The 22,426-nt window shown below is 44.5% G+C and overlaps 1 protein-coding gene across 1 annotated transcript in view; it reads left to right on the top strand.

The window, feature by feature from the left end:
- The first annotated feature begins 19,532 nt into the window (after positions 1 to 19,532).
- FOXP1 (forkhead box P1) overlaps positions 19,533 to 22,426 on the top strand; it is a 579,583-nt gene continuing 576,689 nt past the window's right edge. The window contains exon 1 of the mRNA XM_088798543.1: positions 19,533 to 20,365. The gene's annotated coding sequence lies outside the window, so the exon portion shown is untranslated. The remainder of the gene's footprint in view (positions 20,366 to 22,426) is intronic.

Genomic DNA, 22,426 nt, shown 5'->3' with positions numbered 1-22,426 from the left:
AACATACAACCCCTTAATGTAACAGAGCTCTTTAGAATTGGGAGTTGCACACATCTGTCAGCTGTTTTTCCCAAATAAGGATGTTCTGTAAGTAATCACATGGAATTTAAAAATAAACATTACATGTTATAGATCCAAAAGAATGTTGTCCTTCAAGATTTCCTACCTTGGGAAATTACATGCTTGTTTCAGTGATGCTACCAGTGAGACATCTTTTGAATTTCACTTTTGATTACTGCCTTTAAAGCTACTTTCTGAGCCAGACAGGAACCCAGGCTCCATTATTTCAGAAAAACACCAAGAATCACCACTTGGTTGCCTGCACCGGCCTACCCCCACCCCGCCCAGGCATGCTCTACATTTCTATTTGGTCATTTAACAAAATCAAACAGAGTCACATGGACAAAATTTACCGTAAGAGGCAATGTTATAACCAGTGTCTTAATTTTCCCTGGAAATTCCAAAAAGGGAGATTCAAATGTGGTTTGATGAATGGAATCACTGTTAGAATAAATGCAGAGATCCTCAAAGCGACTACTTTTAAGTATACTGCACACATTTGGAACCATAAATTCAGGGTTGTGTGTGTGTGTGTGTGTGTGTGTGTGTGTGTGTGTGTGTTCATTTGCATTATTTTATAGTTATGCATCATATATTTTAATTCTGAATATATTTGCCTGGCTTTATTTTCTATGACATACGTTTCTAATTTTAAATAACTTTGAAAGATCTCCTGTGTGTCTGCTCTTAACAATTAAAAGGTCTTGGTGATTCTGGGGTCCAGGTGAAATGTTAAGTCTAAAAGATCATGTGTAAATACACATGTTGAGCTAGGAGACAAACAGGTTAGCAGAGGCCCAAGCTTCTCTTTGTCCACTAGACTTGCTGTGCTCGGCTTGACGCTCATGGGGTCCCAGGTGAGTGGAGCCCCCGGGCCGGCTCCCCATGCCGCCCTCGGCAGGCTCCCTGCCCTGGGCCTCCCTCTCAGCTGTCTCCGCCAGTCTTGTGTCTTTGGGGTCCATGTGAAGGGAATCTTCGTACCCATTTGAATCACTCGTTTTTGAGTTGGGCATCATTATCATTATTTTATGGCAAAGGAAGGAAAGCCCAAAAATGATAGGGTCTCCTGATGGCAGTGATCTTGCCGCTTAATCATTCATCCGTTTGTTCATTCACTCAAATATTTAAGTGCCCACCATATGCCTCTGAGGGATTTGCAATGAGCAAAAGCAAGCAGGTGTCTGGCCTCCTGGAGCTTATTTCTAGGGAGGGAAATAGACAATACCTGAGTAATTGAATCAAGAAACATGTCATAATTTTAGATATTCATTTGGAAGGAGGAGGCGGGAAGGGCTGCATCTGGAAGAAGTCAGTGAAGGTTGATCTAAAGAGGTGACATGTCAACTGAGAGCTGGAGGCTAGAAAGATCCAACCACACAGAGTTTGAAGAAGAAGGGCATGCTGGGTAGACGGAACAACAGGTGAAGACTCTGCCCCCTGCACAGCATGAAAGGCGAGGAGTGATTTTATCGTCAATGCGTAAAATAGGCATAAAGTAGTAATATCCTAACTAAGGCAGTCATGGCACAGGTGAATTTTAGAGGGAAGAATTTGTAAGGATGCTAGAGAGGTTGGAATTCTAAACTATATTGTCTTTCCTTATAAACCGGAAAAGCCAATTTTAACATTGCTATATAACCAAAGAGCTGCTGTAATTTTAAAAACATATTATTCAGTATTGAGCATGAGATGAAACTGTGAGAAAAGGTAGCATCTTCCTCTTTATGATTCTTTTTGCCCTAGAATAAAGCTCTAGAATAATCTGGCTGTACTGGACACTGGGGCAGAGCATTTCTGAAAATGCGTGTGTGTGTGTGTGTGTGTGTGTGTGTGTGTGTTCTGCTCACATTACTTCTTTTCCCCAGAAGGAGACCAAACTGTTTATAGGGAAGACAGAAACAAACAAACAACTGGGTAATACACTTCCAAACGTTCAGAAACACGTGACTTTTCAGGTAGCACAGAGATCCATCAGGCAAACAGCAGGCCGGCCATGTTCGATTCTTTTGGAGCATAGATGTCGCTGCTTCCTTAGGGAGGACAATACAAATTAGTCAGACCATTATCATCTCTTCTCCAGAATTCTAACTTCTGAATTGTGACCCAGAAAGATGCAGAATTTGTTGCCCTCCAGCATAAGAGTCACGCTGCCACAGTCCCCTGCTGGGACAACCACAGAAGATTTGATTGGCCTCTTCTACCTTTGGCTGTTCTGTGTCCTAAGACAAGCTTCCAGAAGAGGATATTTTCTGTTGCCTGGAGGAAAGGCTGGTTTTGTTGTGCCAATTGGAGTCTTGCAGGCATGCCAGAATCATAATCTTCATCCCACCATTTCTCTCTGGGCCCCAAATTCTTTTCAGTAGAATGCCACAGCTCGCTTGCCACTAAGAGATAGATTCTCTTTTTCTCTCCCCCTCTCCTTTTCTCCCTCCTAAAAACATAAATATTGGCTTCATTTTGTTTTTCTGAATCTTTCTAGGACCTATGTACTTCTTGCTAAGCTAGGGACTCAATATGTTTTCAGAGTGGCCTGATCTTTCCATAGTTGGTATATTATTAACCTTTAAACTTCTCCATGGTAGGTTCTTTTTTTTTTTTTTTTTTTTTTTTATTTAATTAGTTTCAGGTGCACAAGACAAAGCAAAACTTAGACGTTTATCATTTATATCCCTCACACTGTGTGAACCCCCCTCCCCCCATCCACTATCCCTCTGTACGTTCCCAAAACCTCTCACCTTCCCCTTATCCCCACCCCCCAGCCCCTCTAGCAACCCTCTGTTTTTCCTCCATGTTTCCAAAACTGTTTCTGATTAGTTCATTCACTTATTCTTTTCTTTAGATTCCGCATATAAGTGAGATCATATGGTATTTGTCTTTCTCTTTCTGACTTATTTCACTTAACATAATGTTCTCTAGGTCCATCCATGTTGTTGCAAATGGTAAGATTTCTTTCTTCTTTATGGCTGCGTAATAATCCATTGTATAAATGTACCACAGTTTCTTAATCCAGTCATCTACTGATGGGCATTTCGGTTGTTTCCAGGTCTTGGCTATTGTATATAGTGCTGCAATAAACATAGGAGTGCATAAAGATTTTTGAATTGGAGTTTTGGATTTCTCCGGATAGATACCTAGGAGTGGGATTGCTGGATCATAAGGTAGTTCCATTTTCAGATTTTTGAGATATCTCCAAACTGTTTTCCATAGTGGCTGCACCAATCTGCATTCCCACCAACAGTGCACCAGCGTTCCCTTTTCTCCGCATCCATCCATGGTAGGTTCTTAATGACCATTTTACCATCATTATTCATTTATTTTTCTATTTTTATCCCCTGCTTCAAAATCTACAAAAGTTTATTTGTTATTTTCTTCTAGTTTAAGTGATAACTCTAACAAAATAATCCTCTTTGCTGACGTTCAGTTTATATTGGCAACAGCTACCAGTTCCTTCTAAAAAGTGCTCAATTGAAAAATTACACATAATTCACAAGAATGTAAGCTCCATGAAGGCAAGGATTTTTGTCTTTCGTTTACTACTCTTCCCTAATGTCTATAGCAATGACTGGACACAGTAGCATGCAACGAATACTTGTTGAATGAATGATTGAATGACATTGACATGAGGCTTGCTGTATGAGGGGCCCTGGCAGATGCCCATTTCTGCTTCTTATAAGAAGTCCCTCCAAAGTTGAACTGAATCCTTAGAACCATGTTAGATCCGAAAACCATCAAAATGCTAAGGTTAGCAAAAGTCTTAGAAACAAACACTTGGTTTTTTTTTTTTTTCCCAAATTGTTCTCTCAATCTAGTAACATTCAGACAGTTCATTATTGGCAATTAAAACAGCAACCACAAGCTGGGTTACCGAAGTTGTTCAGGCACCGCAGAGAGAGGGATGAGTATTGAGAAAGTGGAGGTGGTGACAGGTACTGACCCCTCCATATAATAAACTGTCCAGTTGGTCAGTAGCTGCCTAAACCTGAGATGCAAATGCCCTTGGATTTCCCAAAGGAAGGGGAATTTTAATTAGAACACCCAGATGAAGTCTCAACCTAATTTAAATCCCATGTGTCGTCTTATGAGACTCAGTATCCTGAAGTTCTGATTGTATTTGTCACCACTTCCTTTATTGCCTTTTGTTTTTAGACTGAGATCTATGAGTCTGACACAAACATCTGCCATTGTTTATGGAGTCCTGGACTCTAATAAACTGCACTGGATCCTGATGGAACAAGTTTCTCTGCCAAGATTTTGTCAGAACCAAGAGGGGCTGCTGGTCACTGACTCGGGCTATGGTACCTACCTTGAGCTCGGTTCCAGTGACAAAGAGTCTCATTTAAGCCATTCTGTTTTGAAAAGAGAATTATTTGGTTACTCAGTCACAGATAGAAAGGCTGGTTTCTGCTTTTTCTTGTGGATGGAGTTATCAGATAAATAGCAGTGGCAAGGAGAGGAATGTTGGTGGCCCAGAGAAAGCCCTGCCTGCCTCCTGTGCTGGGACGTCTGCAGTGGTGATTCTCACCTGAGGGCAGTTTTACCTCCTAGGGGACATTTGGCAATGTCTGCAGACAGTTTTGGTTGTCACAACTGGGGAGTGTGTGGGTGTCACTGGCACCTAGTAGGTAGAGGCCAAAGATGCTACTACACATCTTACAATGCACAGGACAGTCCCCACAGCAAAGACTGATCCAGCCCCAAAGTCAGCAATTAAAAAACCCTGATCTGAAGGAACCCTGCTCAGGTTCATGAGACTGTTCCTGCCTAGGAAGGTGATTCTTCTATTGCTGTTTTCCTGTTCTGACTTAATAAAGAAAACAACAAAAAAATCTCCATCTTATTCTTGCATCAAGCATTAGTCAATTGGAAGCAGACCTGATTTCAGAAGTGGATGGACTCTAACTGGAATGATTTGAAAAGCACTGAGAAAATTCAGGCAAAATGTTCTTTTACATTGGAGCTCCAAGGCCTAGAATTCCTTCAATTGAAACCTGGAGAAGTCCTGGCCAGGGAGTCAGGGTTCCTGAGTTTTGAATCAAATGCTGCTTCTTCCAAATGCACTAAGATTTGCTGAGCATTTACTCTGTGCCCAGCCCTGGGCTAAGCACTGCACATGCATCTTCTCATTCCATCCTCTCAGCAACCCTGTAAGACATGTGCAGTTATTCCACCAAAAACCTATTCAATTTAATCAGTGAATTCAGTAAAGTAGCAGGGTACAAAATTAATATACAGAAATCAGTGGCATTCCTATACACCAATAATGAACTATCAGAGAAATTAAGAAAACAATCCCATTTATAGTTACATCAAAAAAAAAAAAAAAAAGAAAGTACCAAAGAATAAATCTGACCAAAGAGATGAAAGACTTATACTCTGAAAAGTATAAGACACTGAGGAAAGAAACAGAAGACAACGCAAATAAATGGCAGGCTATACCACACTCATGGATTGGAAATTAATATTGTTAAAATGTCCATACTATCCAAAGCAATCGACAGATTCAATGCAATCCCTATCAAAATACCAATGGTATTTTCAATGCAATCCCTATCAATGGACAGATTCAATGCAATCCCTATCAAAATACCAAAGGAACTAGAACAAATAATTCTAAAATTTATATGGAACCACACAAGACCCTGAATAGCCATAGCAATCTTGAGAAAGAAGAACAAAGTGGGAGGTATCATGCTACCCGATATCAAACCACACTACAAGCCTAGAGTAATGTAAACAGCATGGTATTGGCATAAAACAGATACATAGATCAATGGAACAGAATAGAGAGCCCAGAAATCAACCCATGCTTACATGATCAATTAATCTATGACAAAGGAGGTGAGAATATACAATGAGGTAAAGAGAGTCTCTTCAATAATGATGCTGGGAAAACTGGACAGATACATGCAAGAAAATGATACTGGATCACTTTCTTACACCCTATACAAGAAAAATTCAAAATGGATTAAATACTTAAATGTAAGACCTAAAACCATAAAACTCTTAGAAGAAAACATAGGCAGTAAACTCTTTCACATCAATCTTAGCAATGTTTTTTTTGGATATGTCTCCTCAGACAACAGCAACAAAAGAAAAAGTAAACAAGTGGGACTACATCAAACAAAAATCTCTGCACAGTGAAGGAAACCATCAATAAAATGAAAAGACGACCTACTGAATGGGAGAAGATATTCGTAAATGATATATCCGATAAGAGGTTAATATCCAAAATATATAAAGAACTCATATAACTCAACATAAAAAAAATCTGATTAAAAAATGGGCAATCACTTCATAGACAGTGTTTGCCTGATTACTCAACTGTACACCTGAAGCTGACGTAGAATAATATTGAATGTCAACCAGAGCACAGGGAAGATAGTTGATGGTATTATAACAGCTGTATATGATATCAGAGGGGTAGTAGCTTGTTGGAGTTATCACTTTGTGAGGGGTGTAATCATTATGTTGTTTTGTACACCTGAAACTAATATAATTTTTTTTTGAAAAAATTGGGCAGAGGACCTGAATATACATTTTGCTGAAGAAGTTATACAGATGGTTAACAGACATATGGAAAGATGCTCAGCATCACTAATCATCAGGGAAATGCAAATTAAAACCACAATGAGATACCACCTCACACCTGTCAGAATGGTTACTATCAAAAAGTCAATAACAAGTGTTAGAATGTAGAGAGACAGGAACCCTCATATACTGTTGGTGGGATAGTAAGTTGGTGCAGACACTATGGAAAATAGTATGGACTTTTCTCAAAAAACTGGAAATAAAGCTGGCATATTAATCCAGTGATTCCACTCCTGGGCATTTATCTGAAGAAACAAAAACACTAATTCAAAAAGATATATGCACCCCTATGTTCACTGCAGCATTGTTTACAATAGCCAAGACATGGAAGAAACCTAAATGCCCATCAATAGACAATTGGATAAAGAAGATGTGAACACACACACACACACACACACACACACACACACACACACAGATACACACACTGGAATATTACTTGGCTATAAAAAAAGAATGAAATCTTAGCATTTGCAATAACATGGGTGGACCTAAAGGGCATTAGGCTAAGTGAAATAAGTCAGACAGAGAAAGACAAATACCGTATGATCTCATGTATATATGGAATCTAAAAAAACAAATGAAAAAAACAAAACAGAAACAGATCCATAGACAGAGAATAAGCTGATGGTTGTCAGAGGAGAGGGACATGGGGGATGGGTGAAAAAGGTGAAGGGGATTAAGAAGTACAAACTTCTAGTTATTGACTATTTTCCCTGTCTGTACTTTACATCCCCATGTCTTCCAAGTAAGTAAGTCAGGGGGATGTAAAGTAGAGACAGCACAGGGAAAATCATCAACAATACCGTAATAACTTTGTATGGTGACAAAACGGTACTAGACTTAGTGAGATGATCACATCATAAGGTAGATAAATGTCAAATCACTATCATGTGCACCAGAAACTAATATAGTAGTGTCAGCTACACCTTAATAAAAAGTAAATAAATTTTTAAAAGATATGTGCAGTTACTACTGGTATTTTACCAAGGAGCAGATGGAGACTTGGAAAGGTTCAGGACCTTGATCAAAGTAACATGCTGGTAAGTGTGGTGCTGGGGTTTTCAGCTGTTAGGTATTTCGGGTGCCCAAGACTCTGCCAGTAAACAAGACCTTACCCTGCCTAGCTCTGAGGCATTTCAGCTAACCTTTCTGTGAGTGTGGGGGCAGAGCCCCAGAAAGTAGTTTCCAGGCTCTCAGCCTCACATAGACAGGTGCTGGCTCAGGTAGTAAATGGCCATCAACTGTGATTGCATGGCCATCAGCTGTGGCTAGTTGGCCGTCAGCTGTAACCAGTGAGCCATTGGCCACTAATATAACTGCTGTGGCTACGCTAGCAGGGAGGAGAGAGAAGAAGAGAAGAATGGGGGCTAGCAAGAAGATGGCGGCTGGGCTGGCAAGTGTGGATGGCGGTTTGCGGACAGTGTGGATCCAGCCTCCAGTGAGAGTATAGTGCCGCCAGCGAGAATATAGTGGTATGACTCCCCTACCTATGGCTCCATGGGTGTTCCTTTTTGGCCTCACCATATCCTGCGTTCTTATGTGGGGAGCGGGACCAGAGACCCCGCAGGCCTCCCCGCATGACAAATGGCGCAGCGAGCAGGGTATGGTGCCGGCCAAAGCTCTCCAAAGGGCGGTGGAGCAGTTTGTGTGTATGAACACTCAGTCTGAGGAAGACCAGGAGGAGCAGCTGCCGGAGAGCTGGACCCCCGTGGAGGGGTGGGAGGACGCGGACGGTTCTCCCACCAGCACAGGAAAAGCCATGCAGCTGCTGGAGAGATGGAGCCCCGTGGAGAGGTGGAAAGATGTGGACGGTTCCCCAACCAGCACAGGCCGGAGAAAGCGAAGGTCGTTGCAGCCCTGTGGGCTGGGGAAGTTCCTGCTCAGGCAGCCCGGATGCAGGACTTATAGTCCCAGGAGGTAACGCTTGCTGAGTCCTCCGTGGGAGATAAGGGTGAGGCCAAGGTCATCCCTCACCCCCAGGACAGCCCTGGCGAATGACTATGGACTATGGGGAATTGCCTTCCATTCCTAATTTAATGGACAACTTGACTGTTTGTTTGGGAACATACCACCATGTAGTGGAACTGGGGTATATTTGCTTTTGTGTCTTGACTGGCCGCCATTGAGAATATGTAAGCACCTTGATTGTGAGTCACTGTTGTTCCAGCAGGGTACCCCGAGAGGCCCAGAGAGAGTGGCAGTGCCCTGAGAGCCCTGGCTGTGTCCAGGAAGTGTGGCTGTGCCCACAGAGAGTGGCAGTGCCCTGAGAAATCCTAGCTGTGCCCGGGGAAACTAGTGGTACCCTAAGAAGTCCAGGAAGTCTGGCCGTGCCCAGAAGCACTGGTGGTGCCCTGAGAAACCCTGGCTGTGTCCGGGAAGACAGGTGGTACCCTAAGAAGTCCAGGAAGTCTGGCCGTGCCCAGAAGCACTGGTGGTGCCCTGAGAAACCCTGGCTGTGTCCGGGAAGACAGGTGGTACCCTAAGAAGTCCAGGAAGTCTGGCCGTGCCCAGAAGTACTGGTGGTGCCCTGAGAAACCCTGGCTGTGCCCGGGGAAACTAGTGGTACCCTAAGAAGTCCAGGAAGTCGGGCTGTGCCCAGAAGCACTGGTGGTGCCCTGAGAAACCCTGGCTGTGCCCAGAGAGCCTGGCTGTGTCCAGGATATTGCATTCACCTCCAGGCTCCTCGCACAGGGCCCCTCGCGGAAGACGCTTGTCGCGTAGATTGTGAGGCGAGAGCCTGTAGGGGTGGAGTGTGGGGGCAGAGCCCCAGAAAGTAGTTTCCAGGCTCTCGGCCTCACATAGACAGGTGCTGGCTCAGGTAGTAAATGGCCATCAACTGTGATTGCATGGCCATCAGCTGTGGCTAGTTGGCCGTCAGCTGTAACCAGTGAGCCATTGGCCACAATATAACTGCTGTGGCTACGCTAGGAGAGAAGGGAGAAGAGAGGAGAATGGGGGCTAGCAAGAAGATGGCCGCTGGGCTGGCAAACGTGGATGGCGGTTTGCGGACAGTGTGGATCCAGCCTCCAGTGGGAGTATAGTGCCGCCAGCGAGAATATAGTGGTATGACTCCCCTACCTATGGCTCCGTGCATGTTCCTTATTGGCCTCACCATATCCTGCGTTCTTGTATGGGGAGCGGGAGCAGAGACCCCGCAGGCCTCCCCGCATGACAAATGGTGCAGCGAGCAGGGTCTCTCGCACGACAGTGACTGTTTTCACTTGTGTAGAACTAGTAAGTTAAACACTATGATTTCTAGGAAATTTTGCAATGCTATGATGTCCTGATTTTTTCCTTTGTCTTTAATTTTTTATTGAATATATTTAACATATAACATTGTGTAAATTGAAGGCATACAACCTGTTACTTTGATACTGTCACGTAGGGTGTCACGCAGGGTCTCTGGTCCCGCACCCCTCATAAGAACGCAGGACATGGTGAGGACAAAAAGGAACACCCACGGAGCCATAGATAGGGGAGTCATACCACTACAGTCTCGCTAGCGGCTGGGTTGGAGACACAGGAAGCAGGAGCCACACGATCCACAACCTGCCATCCACTTCTCTGTCAACCAATCTCACTTGTTAACTGCAATCCGCCATGCTAACTGCAATCCGCTCTTGCTAGCTCAGCCACCATCTTCTTGCTAGCCCCCATTTGCTGCTAGTGTAGCCACAGCAGTTATTTTACAGCTTTCACTGGTTACAGCTGACGGCCAACTAGCCACAGCTGATGGCCATCCAATCACAGTTGATGGCCATTTACTACCTGAGCTAGCACCTTTCCATGTGAGGCCGAGAGCCTGGAAACTGCACTCCTGGCTCTGTCCCCACAGATACATTTATATATTGTAATATGATTGCAAATACAACTTCGTAGTTGTATTTATTGCATTCCATAATTACAGTACAATACTGTTGTCTATGCTCATTATACTGCTGTTCATCTTAACCTCTCTAAAGCTCCTTCTACAGTGGAGATAGTCCCAGGATAGGTAACGATTGGAAATCCCCACGGAAGGATTCCAAACCTCAATGTATATATCCTAACCAGCTATGACCTTCTAGGTCCGTGGTCCCTCAGCAACCAAGGACTATTTGGATAAAAATTGAGATTTCTTGACTCTCTTGAAAATTCACAAGTTTCTCCTGACTTGGGATGGCTTTTCTGGTGAGGGCAGTCAATACCTGCCCCTTAGGTGAGGCCTGTGCGCTCAAACTGCCCACAACACCCCCTTCTCCCTAATAACACACAATCCACTTCAAGTCATTGAAGTTACCTGGCTGAGTTCTCTAGGCCGTGCCCTCAGCTTTAAACTTGTTAAAACATTGATTACTGGACCCCACTAATGCATCACTTTCCCATTTATTTATGTATGTGTATATATACCGGAGGTGCCAAAAAAATGTATACACATTTTAAGAGATGTTATCTATGTTCAAGCAGTAGTTCGCCGTAATCAGAAGTGTCTGGACGCTGATGGGAACCACTTTGAGCACCTCTTGTAATTGCAGAAGTCACACGTGACTTGTATTCATCTTTTGTTATGGGTGTACATTGAGTATTACAACTAATACAGTTGTTTCCATTCTTAAAATGTGTATACACTTTTTTGGCACCTTCTGTATACACATATATGTGTGTGTTACAATCCAATATTATGGTTCTTTCTCTTATTGTTTCAGATGTCTCAACTTTGGGCATTGGGGAGCTCTTTCAGGTCGGCTCCTATGCCTTTCCAGTAAGTCTCTCCTCACTCCACCACCGTCTTTGTGTGTGTGTGTGTGTGTGTGTGTGTGTGTGTGTGTGTCTGTGTGTGGGTGTGCACTTCCATTAGCACTTTCTGGCTCCAGCCTTATCTTGTGTACCCCACCCCTGGAATTGACTAGTTTTTTGAGAATCTCTGACTTCTTTTATTGGAGAAACACCTTTAGAAACCAAGATGGGTGTACTCATTGCCGTTGGGTGTATTTGCTGCTTCTCACCCTTTTCAGTGGACAGAGCTGGGAAATACATGTACGAGTATGTACTAACTCACACACACACACACATACACGTTTATTCTGGTGTCTATTTCTCTGTGCATATAAATGTATTACTTTTAAATTAAATCTGTCCATATGATTACCTTCAGTTCCAATCCATTTCCATAGGAGTCATACTAGCCGTGAGGAGATCAGATTTTTAATCTTTGTATGGCTTTCTTATTTTAACAGTGGCTCAAGAACATCCTGGGATAGAAAGGAAACTTCTCTTGATAGCTATTTTATAGATATTACTAAAAAGCATCCCAAGATTAGCATAACAAAAATGTCAGCATATTCCCATGCTTAGTAAGTATTCTTTAGCCGCTTCTAAAATCTTCCATAACTTGGAACACACAACCTCAGTGTTCCTGAAGGTGGGAAGACCTGCCTCATTTCCCTTCTCATACAAACACAGTCTGTCTTCAGCCCTACAAAACAATGTCTATTGTAACAGTGCACTGATACTTGTGGATTCTAAATATGAGCCAAGACACTACTCAGAGATTAGAATCAGAACTTTGCTTTACATGTGAAATCTTATTTTGAATTCAGGTACACAATTACTCACTCAGAGACTTAATTATACTGCCTTAGGATAGTATTAAAACAATAGTTTTAATTATTTTTTTGGGAGGTTACAAAAGTAACCTGTTATCTTGTTAGGATGGTGAAGTGACTACAGTGTTTTTGAGAACTTCACAGAAACAAATTAACCATCAGCTGTGAGGTTTACCTGTGATTCCTTCATGTTTATTCAGGAGGCAACCACATTTGGATGGGGTCCCCCTGCCCTTCATTACACTTAATGTAACTCTGGTTGTGCTTGGACGTGTCTTTATCAACCATGGAGGGAATTGGAAAGAGAATCCAACCAGGACGGCTCATGGGCTTCTGAAGGTGTGGCCCCTCAGTGGTTTGGAAAACATTCTGGGTTTGAAACAGCAGTACCTATAATTATGGAGGCGTCATCCCTTCCATAAAAAAGAAAACAAAACAAAGAAAGCGAAGCCCTTCTCCTAACAAGGTGTGGTCATAGCATGTGTTCAGCCTTCCCAAACCTGTCTGGCATTTGTTTCTGGTCTGGTGGGGAAGAGCTTCCATCTTTCTCTGAGCACTCATAAAACAATACAAAGGTAAACAATTGGAGGGCGATTAGCAGTCTCTTTGGGGTAAAAGGAGAGAGAAGTCACCCTGCTATTAATGTCAAAGGAATTAATCATGGTTTACATAGGTGATTGAGCAGCTTACCTTTGCAAATGGTTAAAAACAAGGAACCAACAAAGTTTACAAAAGACACCAGTTTGGAGAACCAGGTATGGCAGACAGTTTACAGGCTGCCAAGCAGTTTAAGACCGTCAAGATTATTGAGATGGTGCCTGTTATGAGAGAGACTGTGTGCACTGCAGGTCTGTGTTTCTCAAACTTTTCTGAGTATGAGATTCGGATGGGCAGTTTTTTCAAGTGCAGATTTTGATTCAGTAGGTCTAGGGGGCAGGTGGAGCTTCTGCGTTTTTAGCCCTCTCAGTGCTGTTCACGAGGCAGATCAGCATATCTCATTTTGTACAGCAAGGTTCTAGAATGTTCTAGTATCTCTGGCAGGTAGGGTCGAGCGGCTCATATTACTTTTATGCATCTACAAATTACCAACATGTTGCATTGCTAATGTTCAGGGCTTAGGGGGCTAGAAGAAATTTTTGGAGTGGAGGTACTGGGCCGAATACTTTCTTGTACTTTGTAGTTTATAGAGATTACAATGCATTGGGACCCACAGGCAAAGAGCTATGGGGTAGTTACCAGCAACCAGGACCAATTAGAAAAACACAAAAATATTTGCAGGCCATGTTTATTTATGTTTATAGAACTGTGCCCTTAAAAGGAAAAAAGGCAGGAAATGCAATCTTTATAACTAAGGTCCCTCTGTGTGGTTAAAACGTCAGAAAATGCACTATTGTCTCTAGTTTTAATGCCAAGCCTCTGAATAAGTTTTGTTGTTGGAGAAAACCCTGTTAAAATTGGGGTCTTTCACCATTTCTTGACCAGCTTTTCAAGCCACTCCATTATCAAATGGTTTGTCTCAGAGTGCGCGGTAATAGTGTGTACTTTAAAACAAGAGATCCTCTGTTAACTGTTGGTGTGGGCACACACATCAGAATGCAGAGGACACACTTCTCTTGCTACTTACTCCAAAACACATGATTTTCATTAGCCATTTTTCTCTTCTAAGGAAAGAGAGCAAGCTTCCATTTAAAGAGCCTGACCACTTTTATTAACTTCTCTCTACTTCCCATCTCTTCTCCGAACCCTCCCCTCTTTTCTTCTCTGTGCTTACCCCACCTGGATGTCTGCCACACCTGAGGGAGAGGTGAGGGTGAGTAGGGGCTGAATTTGATCTTGACCCTCTGTGGCCTGTTTCTTCTCTGTCTGTAAAGGGATGTGTAGGTTGGCTATCTCTCAAAAGCCAGGCAGGCCATGAGGATATATGAGGATGGTGACACATCTCTTTTGTGAAGTGGAAAGCATGAGATGGAAATCGACAAAGGAACTGAGTCCGGGCAACTGGGTTAATTATAATTGGTTAATTATTTGGCCTTGGAGGGTGATTTAACCTCCCTGGGCCCCAGCTTTCTACTCTGTAATTTGATATACTTGGTTATTCCAGTTTCTCAAAGTGTAAAAGTCTTGCCACTGGGATGACATTAGATAACACTGAATCACATATTGAAAATGATACTCCCTCTGCAAACACTTTTGATCCTCTGGTTGTTCACAAAAACAAAGAGAAAACAATGTTCTCTGTTGACACGCATGCTTTTAACACTTCTCAGCACTTTCCACTTTCTCTTTTAAAAAAATTATTTTTAATTTTTATATATTTTTTGCCACTCTTTCTTTCTAACAAAGAGAAATCAATGCCTGTTTTTGCTGTGATTGTTTTTAATTTATGGAGGGTGGTACTCATTTCCCATTTAAAGTAGTAATAGAAAAATAAGTAACATGTAGATTGATTTAAAGGAGAATGAATATTCAGTACAATTACCATAATAACTACTCCAGTGAGTACAGCATATTAATTATTCAGGAATTACTATGTTATATAGATTTGGTAAAAATTAGGAAGATGGTAATTATAGTTTAAGAGGTACTGAATGACGTGATTTTAAAGTTTCTGTTTACTCTGAACTCAGAGGAACATTCAGGTGTCTCATTAAGTGGTAAATAGCCACTTGTTTCTGTTCCCCAAAATGCTCATATATTCATTGACACAGTATTTGCAGAACAAAGTTGGTGTTTGATTAATAGTTAATAATACATGACACAGCACTAACATTTCTCATAGCTTTGGGGACATTTTGGCCATAGTTAACTATAGTTTACTAATTTTGCATTTACAATGTCCACCCCCCCCACCCTCACCCCCCACCCCCGTTACTTAGGCTATAACAAAATGGGGACAAGCACCTCTGCTTTCGTGTAAAACTGAAATGATGTCAGGAACATCTGTTTAAAAAGGGATTTCTATTTGTTTTACCACCAAAAGGTGGCGTCCTACCCCCATGCCCTTTATTTAAAAACCCTTGCTTTAATTTAACAAAAAGAAACTTCCACTTGATTACTGATAAAAAAAATTAAAATGTGCTCTCTATGAATGCAACGTGACAGTGTTGAAAATGGACAATATGTTAAGCTGTAGTTAAGTTTCCCTCTAATGTAAGCCAAATGGACATGGAGTTCTTCAATAAGGCGGCACATTAGATAGCATTATATACAGCATTGAGTACAATATATCATGGGATTTACAACCAGGATTTCTTTTTGTCTGCAAAACTTGTTGCTAATCTGACTTTGGCCCCCACTTTCAAGTGAATATAGAATTTGAGGCAGTTAAAATGCAGAATAAGATCAGTGGTGATCTAAAGATCTTTTCAGTATGGCAATTCTAATTTTTTTTTTCAGATTGAACTCACTGTTCAATCTGAAAAAATAAGATCAGAGCATGAATTGTTCTTTACAGACTAGGAATACATTCGTCACATTTAAATAACTTGCTATTCCCCTGAGTTATAACTCAGCAAACCAACATATACTATAAACATGTTGTACCTGGCATAAACATTTTAGAAATGAAAAAACAACTCCTGACTCTCCTGCTCCCGCAAGAAACTGGCTACTTTGAGCACTTCCATTTAATTCCATGTGAATTCAGCATATGGAATTTCCAGTGATGTTAAAGTATTGGGAGCATTAACTGATTTACATAAAGCTTTTAATCAGTGCCTAGGTCATAGTAAGCATTCAGTAAATATCAGACTGTTATTACTGACAGCTGTAGACTGTGAGCTTCTCAAGGGCAGGATTTTTATTTAGTTTTGCCTCCAATATGGTCTAGAATGTAGGAGTGTCATTAATGTTTTAATGTCTTGAACCCTAGCCTCTAGGAACGTAGGAAGTTCTACTGAAACTAAAATGCATTTTCTTTATCTAGATTCTAGTCTAAAAGATTTGATGGATGGTCTAGTCTGGATAGCATGGAATCTTATGCAGAACACATTCAATATAAATCCTGCTATGCTGGAATTACCTTAGCACAGTCGCCCTTTCTCTGGCTTTATTCTCTAACATCAGTGAATGGCTTTTTTTTTTTTAACTTGCAAAACAGATACAATTTTAAAGGTGTAGCTTTATGCTATTATTGAAATTGAGATTTAGAATTTCGTAAATGAATGCTTAACAGTATTTGTAAAACAAAAAAAGAAAAAAAAAGAAATATCCAAAATAATTTATAATACACTTTCCAGATATTTATTATCTACAACTGTGCTGGTCTCAAGACCAATGGAACAGTACCCCCCTCCCCCTTCCCCAGTACTTTGTAGGAATCCACAGGGTGGCTTTCAGTATATTCTCATAAAGAGTTGGCCAGTAGCTGGAAATACTGGCTTGGGAATTTGGCAGCACCTGGGGTGACAGATCTGAAAAAAATTATTTCTGTTAACAACAACAACAACCCATAGAGCCCTGTATCTTCCTAAGTCACATTTTGGAAACAAAAAGTCTTCTTTCTCTATTTGTGTTGACAAAAGTGAATGAAATACTAGTGTCTTTAGTTTTATACATTTATATATACATTTCAAAACATTTCATTCAGGCTCCTAATTTATTCCTTCAAATTTCTAAATTCCACCAAACTTCAAACAGGACAGAGGAAAAAAAAAATCACACCTTTTCAAAGAATTGGCCAAAACTTTTTGCAAGTGACTGAACTCGTTCGAGAGCATATAATCTGTGTTAAACAATTGATTGACTTACTAGCCCCTGGGCGTTTTCATAAGAGGAACCATAGCAGGAACACAGCGCCCGATGCAGACACTTTCCCGCAAAGTCGATCTAACTACACATTCCTGCAGTGACTCTGACCAGGACAGGGTGGAGAGGGAGCTCGTCCCACATTAGACTCTCTTAATTCAAAATACAGGGGGGAAAATCCCTAGCTGGCGGGTTTCTGTTTCCTTGCAAACAGGGGTTTGTCCTTCTGTTGAACTTTCACCTCCCGAACTCGCCTTCTTTCATTGGACAAAGTGCAGAAAGAAAGAGGAGAGACCGAGGGAGGACGGGAGAGGAGAAAGGGGGTTGCAACCACCACCCTCACCTCCCCCTCCTTCAACTGTCACTGATGGCAAAACACTTTCACTTTTAACTGGAGGATACTCACATCCTTTCCTATCCTCTCCCCTTCTTTCTATATTTTTAGCTCAGAAACCAAGCAAATAGCCATCGCATTCCCATCTTCGTCCCTAGTTAACACTGCCTCTCGTTTTTTTTTTTTTTCCCGGCGTCTGAATGGACCCCCCCCCCCCCCCTTTCCCCATCTTCGGAGGAATCCCGCCTCCCCCTTGCCCCTTATTTTCCTGGTCTTTCTAGCCAGATCCTTCTTTCGCCAGGGACTAGTCTGGCGTTCCCTTACTCTCCGGCCTGGGGGGCTCTGTTTCCCTCTCTTATCCACGCAACCTGGACGCCCCTCACTCCCACCTCCTGGGACCCCCTCTCCCCAGCCCACACTACCCCCCTACCCCCTTGCTATGGCAGTTGCAAGGTTTTTTTTTTCTTTTTTGCCGAGAGCCTTGTTGTTTACCCAGCAGGTGGATGTGACGTCAGGGACGCACAACAGCAAAAAATAACAACATCTCCCTCCGCGATGTGTTGGCCTCTCTCGCGCGCCTTATTTATTTATTTGTTCCGGGAGGCCGAGGTGGGGGGAGGGGAATGGGCGCCAGCGCTCCAGTGGCCCGGGGAGGGGGTGGCGGCTCGCGCACTGGGGATGCTGGGGGGGCTTGGGGGTGTGTGAGGCAGACAGGGTGCCCAGCAAAAGGCCGAGGGACGGGCTGGAAAGCGCCCTCAGCTCGGCGCTACCCGCGCCGCCGCCGCCACCACCGGCGCTGGCTGGGGTCCGGGAAGCTAGTCCCCAGCGGAGGAATCTATTGTTATTTATTGTGTGGCGGTTGCATGCTGTACTCGCGGTGGCCCTGCCCTCGCCCGGGAGTGCGTGTGTGTGTGCGCGCGTGTGCGCGAGTGAGTGTATGCGAGGGGGTGCGCGCGCGGGCGGGAGTGGGCGCGCGCGGGGAAAGGCCCGAAAACACCTTAGTTTGCACCGAGAGACCATTTGCAGCGGGTGAGTTTGTATTTTTCCATTTCTGCTCCACTTTTTCCCAAGCCGCCTCCTGCCTTGTTTCCGCCACTTTAAACAACAACAACAACAACCAGCACAACAAAAAAAAAGAAAGAAAAAAAAGAAAAAAAAGAAAAGATAAAGGAAAAAAACAAAACAAAACTACTCTCCACCTCCAGGCTCCACGTGCATCTCCCCCAGCCCTTCCCTCTCAGCCTCTCCCACAGGTCTGGGCCCAGGCTCTGGGGTCAGGGTGGGGGCTCGGGCCGTCGCCAGGGTGGAGGGGCCTCCGGTGGCGCCCGCATTCTTGGGTCTATTTGCATAAGTCAAGTGTGTGTGTGGGGGGGTGGGGGGCGGGCGGCGGCGAGATACTCTTCCCTCGGCCCCATGCCTAGCTCTGCGTTCTCCACGATCGCCGCGGGGAGAGAAATCAATAAGCCCAGGCCGCCTGGCACAACTTTCGGTGACCAGCGTTGGGCTGCCTGCGAAGGAGCCGGGCGGTGCCGGGCCACGGGTGGGATCTGCGGTGGGAGGGGGCGCGCGCCAGGCACCTCTGCAACGCAAAGTTTGGACTTGGAGCAAACTTTTTTCCCTTCGCGGTCCGCGAGTATGTGCCCCCTCGGTTTCCCCGGGCTGCGCCGCGGGTCGTGGCTAAATGACTGGGGACGCTCGCGTTCTGGGACCCGCGCCTGCAGACGTCCCCGGTGCCACGCACGCCTTTCCCCGAATCCGGAGGCGGGAGCACCCCTTCGCCGCTCCCGCGGAGCCCGGAAAACTCAGACACACCCGCACAACCTCAGCTAGACACGCAGCCCCATGCACGCTCGGTTCACCGAACCCAGCCTCCCCACCACTGGCTCGCGACAGCTCGGCGGGTGGGAGTGGGAGAAGGGTACCCTGTGGGGAGTCGCCGCGCCCGGATATCCCTCCCTTATACCACGCATACTTTATGGTTTTACTCCCCTCCTAAGCTTGGGATACGGGGGAATTTCCCAAACCCCAGTCTGCCCTGAGAAGCGCGTGAGTCGCCGAGTCCCTCTGCCCTGTCCTCGCAGCTGATGGCTCTCCGTGTCTCGACCGCACGCTGCCTTCCTCCCGAGCTCCCCGCGCTCCATTCCTGTCCCGCAGAAGATTCAGCTGAGCCGGCGAGCCGGGACGGCGTGAGCTTCGAGCGGGGACCACGGCCCCAGCGCTGGGAGCAGAGGAGTTTGCTAGTTGCTGCGGGGTCGCGGTCATTCGCTGCCTCCGCCTCTCTTCGCCCCCGCCTCCCGCCCCCCTCCTCCCCAGTACCGCCGCGCTCGGAAACTTTGATTCCTTCTGCTTTTTGGCCCTCGGCGAGTCTCCCTCCCCACCTGTTGTGAGCTCCGCCTCAGTCCCCGGAGTCTGGCGGAGACACCAGCGGGCACCGGAGAGCTCCGCGCCCTGAAACAAAGTCGCCTGCCCCCGTCTCAAGTGTTTGCTTCGGGATTGCTGCCCGCTCGGTCCCCCACCCTCATCCCATTCCCGCGCAGCTCCCGCCCCCTGTGAGAATAAGGACTAAATAAACAATTGTAACTGCAAACCTTGCGCCTGCGAACATATCCCTATCCCTGCCCCTTCCCCCTTCCCTCCCTCCTCCTTTTTTGTTGTTGCAACTTTGTAAGATCCCGGCGAAGGTGCTCAGACTTTGCTCGGGCCGATTTCCCGGTCTCGGGATCTTTGCAGGGATTCCCTGAGACACATCCTCTCTTCCTTCCACGCGCGCTCGCGGGTCCTCCCAGCCCGCCGCCCTCTCTGTCTTGGCCCCCGGGCCCACTCACTCATCCCACCCCCTCAATTTCCCCCAACCTGCACCCAGAAGACTTGCTGAGGGTCGCCCCGGTTTCTTGTCGATCGCAGAACCCGAAAGTTAGCAAAAGGAAGCGAGCGCGCGGCGAACCAGCGGGCCAGGGGCAGCAGCGGCGGCGCGGGGGACCATGGTACTGCCGGCGCCTCCTCCGCGGGCGTAAAGGAGGCGCTCCCACTCCCTCCCTGGACTCCGCGGGTAAGTCGAGGCGGCGGCGGGCGCCGGGGCCAGGACGCGGGCGGGGGCGAGGGACACCCTAGAGCCCTGGCTGAACCCGGGGGCTCTCTGTGCTCAAAGCGCCAGCATGGGCGGCGCGAGCGCAGCGATAGGTGCCGGTAGCCAGGAATGTGCCCGTCTTCAAGCCGGTAGGTGCTTCGAAATACTGGACTTCCTCTTTTTTATCTTTCCTTCCTAAATCCTAAAATCTGGAGATCAAAGTTTAGAGTGGAGTGTAAAGTGCTCCGGTAAAATATGGTGACATCCCTGGCCCCCTTCTCACCCTACTCCCCCCTTATAACTATTAATTATTTCCAAGTCATTGTGTCCAAATACCCTTGCCGGGCTGATTACAAAGTGTATTGATTTAGTCTGGGCTCATCCTACGCATTCCTTTTAATTCATTTTCCTTTTGCTGGACTAGAAAACCCGAAATGAAACTTATTTCTTCCTCTTCCCAGCACCCCCTTCCCCCAGCCCTCGTTTGTGAGGCTTGGGCAGAGTAATGAAATTAATATAAACATTTAATTTGGTTGCATTTGAGCTTCTTCAGCCCACTTATGAGGGGCTGGTGTTGCTCTCATGTTCGGTTACAGGTATTTTATAAGTTCGATTTTCTTTCTTGTTACTGCTCTTTAAATACTGGAGGGGCATTCTGTATTCGCTTTGAAAGGAATCTATACATTGAAGCCGTCTACACTTTACCTTTGGTTGTCCGTAGGCTTCAGGATTTAGTGTTGGTACAATAGCTAAGTTGAAAATATCTGAAGGATATTTAAGGGATTTTTCTACTGCTGAAAATATATTGAACAATCCATGAAAAAATTTTATCTTCCATCTTTTCTGCCTCCCCCGTTTTTCCACTGAGAATCAGTTTGGGGGGAGATGTCTTAACTGGAATTTGAGGCGAAATGGTCAGACTTCAGGTGTTTTCTACCCACGGGTTAACCTGCGTAATTGAGACAGAGGAGTTCTGTTATTTTCAGTTCCAGAGAGAAATGTTTCAAATCTTTTTTAGAATTCCATTGGAGTTTTGATTTTCAAAGTGGAAATACCCACATCTTAGAGACCAGGAAAAGAAAATTGGGCTCACAGTTTTAGAGATTTGGAATGGGTTTTTTCTTGTCTGATTTTTCTACTTGAAATATCTAATAAAGAGCATTAAAAATATAAAAAGAAACTCAACTGGTTACTATTCAAAAGGTGTCAGCTACAATCTCACTGCAAAAGGGGAAAAAAGGTTTAACATCTTGCCACTGGCTGCATTCCCCCTCCCCGCCCCCCCAGACTTTGGAGTATGAGAGAGAAAAAAAATCAGTTTTTTTTGGGGGGTGGGGGTGGGGAATGTAAAGTAAACAGCCTCCAACTGCTGAACCTTGACAACCCAAATTAAGGAAGCAGGAAAGATCAAACAGAACTGCTGCTGGGTTGTTGTCAGGAGCTCTACGTGGAGAAAGAACCCTGGACTATTCGATCAAGCAGCAAAGCTATATATTCAGTAATGCAGAAATGGACCATTGCAAATGCTGATCTTTGTTGTGCAAGCCAAGGCTCACTTGGAAGAAAATACTCAGCCTCTCTCTAGGCAGCATTTGAGTTCCTTATGGGTGCTGAGTTGCTAAACAAGTTATTATTTTTTAATGCTTTCTTGTTTATGAAGAGAATGCACCCAAAATGTAGTAAAAGAATATTAAGTCTTCCAGAGGCTGCCTTGCTACCCAGAACAGCAGTGGAACTCTTTTTACCAACATTAGCCTCCTACACTAGAGTTAGATAACGTTTTCTCACATCGAGTTTAGAAGATCTGCCTTGTCAGGGAAGCCAGGGTTTTGTATGTGAGGGTTTAAATCTGATGTGCAGCTCAAAGGAAAAAAAAAAAAAAAAGAAAAGAACCCTGGTGATGAAGTTTTGTGTCAGCCCACTCTTGGAATTTAAAAAGGCGAGAGGGAACATTCTCCAGATTAGACATAACCTCTTTTTTTAGATTGACATTCAACATGACCATGTTGGTACTTTTATTCAAGTTCTCTGTAACTTGTCCTT

The sequence above is a fragment of the Rhinolophus sinicus genome, chromosome 5 (genome assembly GCF_057876585.1).
Source record: "Rhinolophus sinicus isolate RSI-liver-muscle chromosome 5, RSI-T2T, whole genome shotgun sequence".
In the NCBI taxonomy this organism is placed as follows: domain Eukaryota; kingdom Metazoa; phylum Chordata; class Mammalia; order Chiroptera; family Rhinolophidae; genus Rhinolophus; species Rhinolophus sinicus.
Note: the sequence above shows the minus strand (reverse complement) of the source record. Positions and strands in the feature narration are given on the sequence as shown.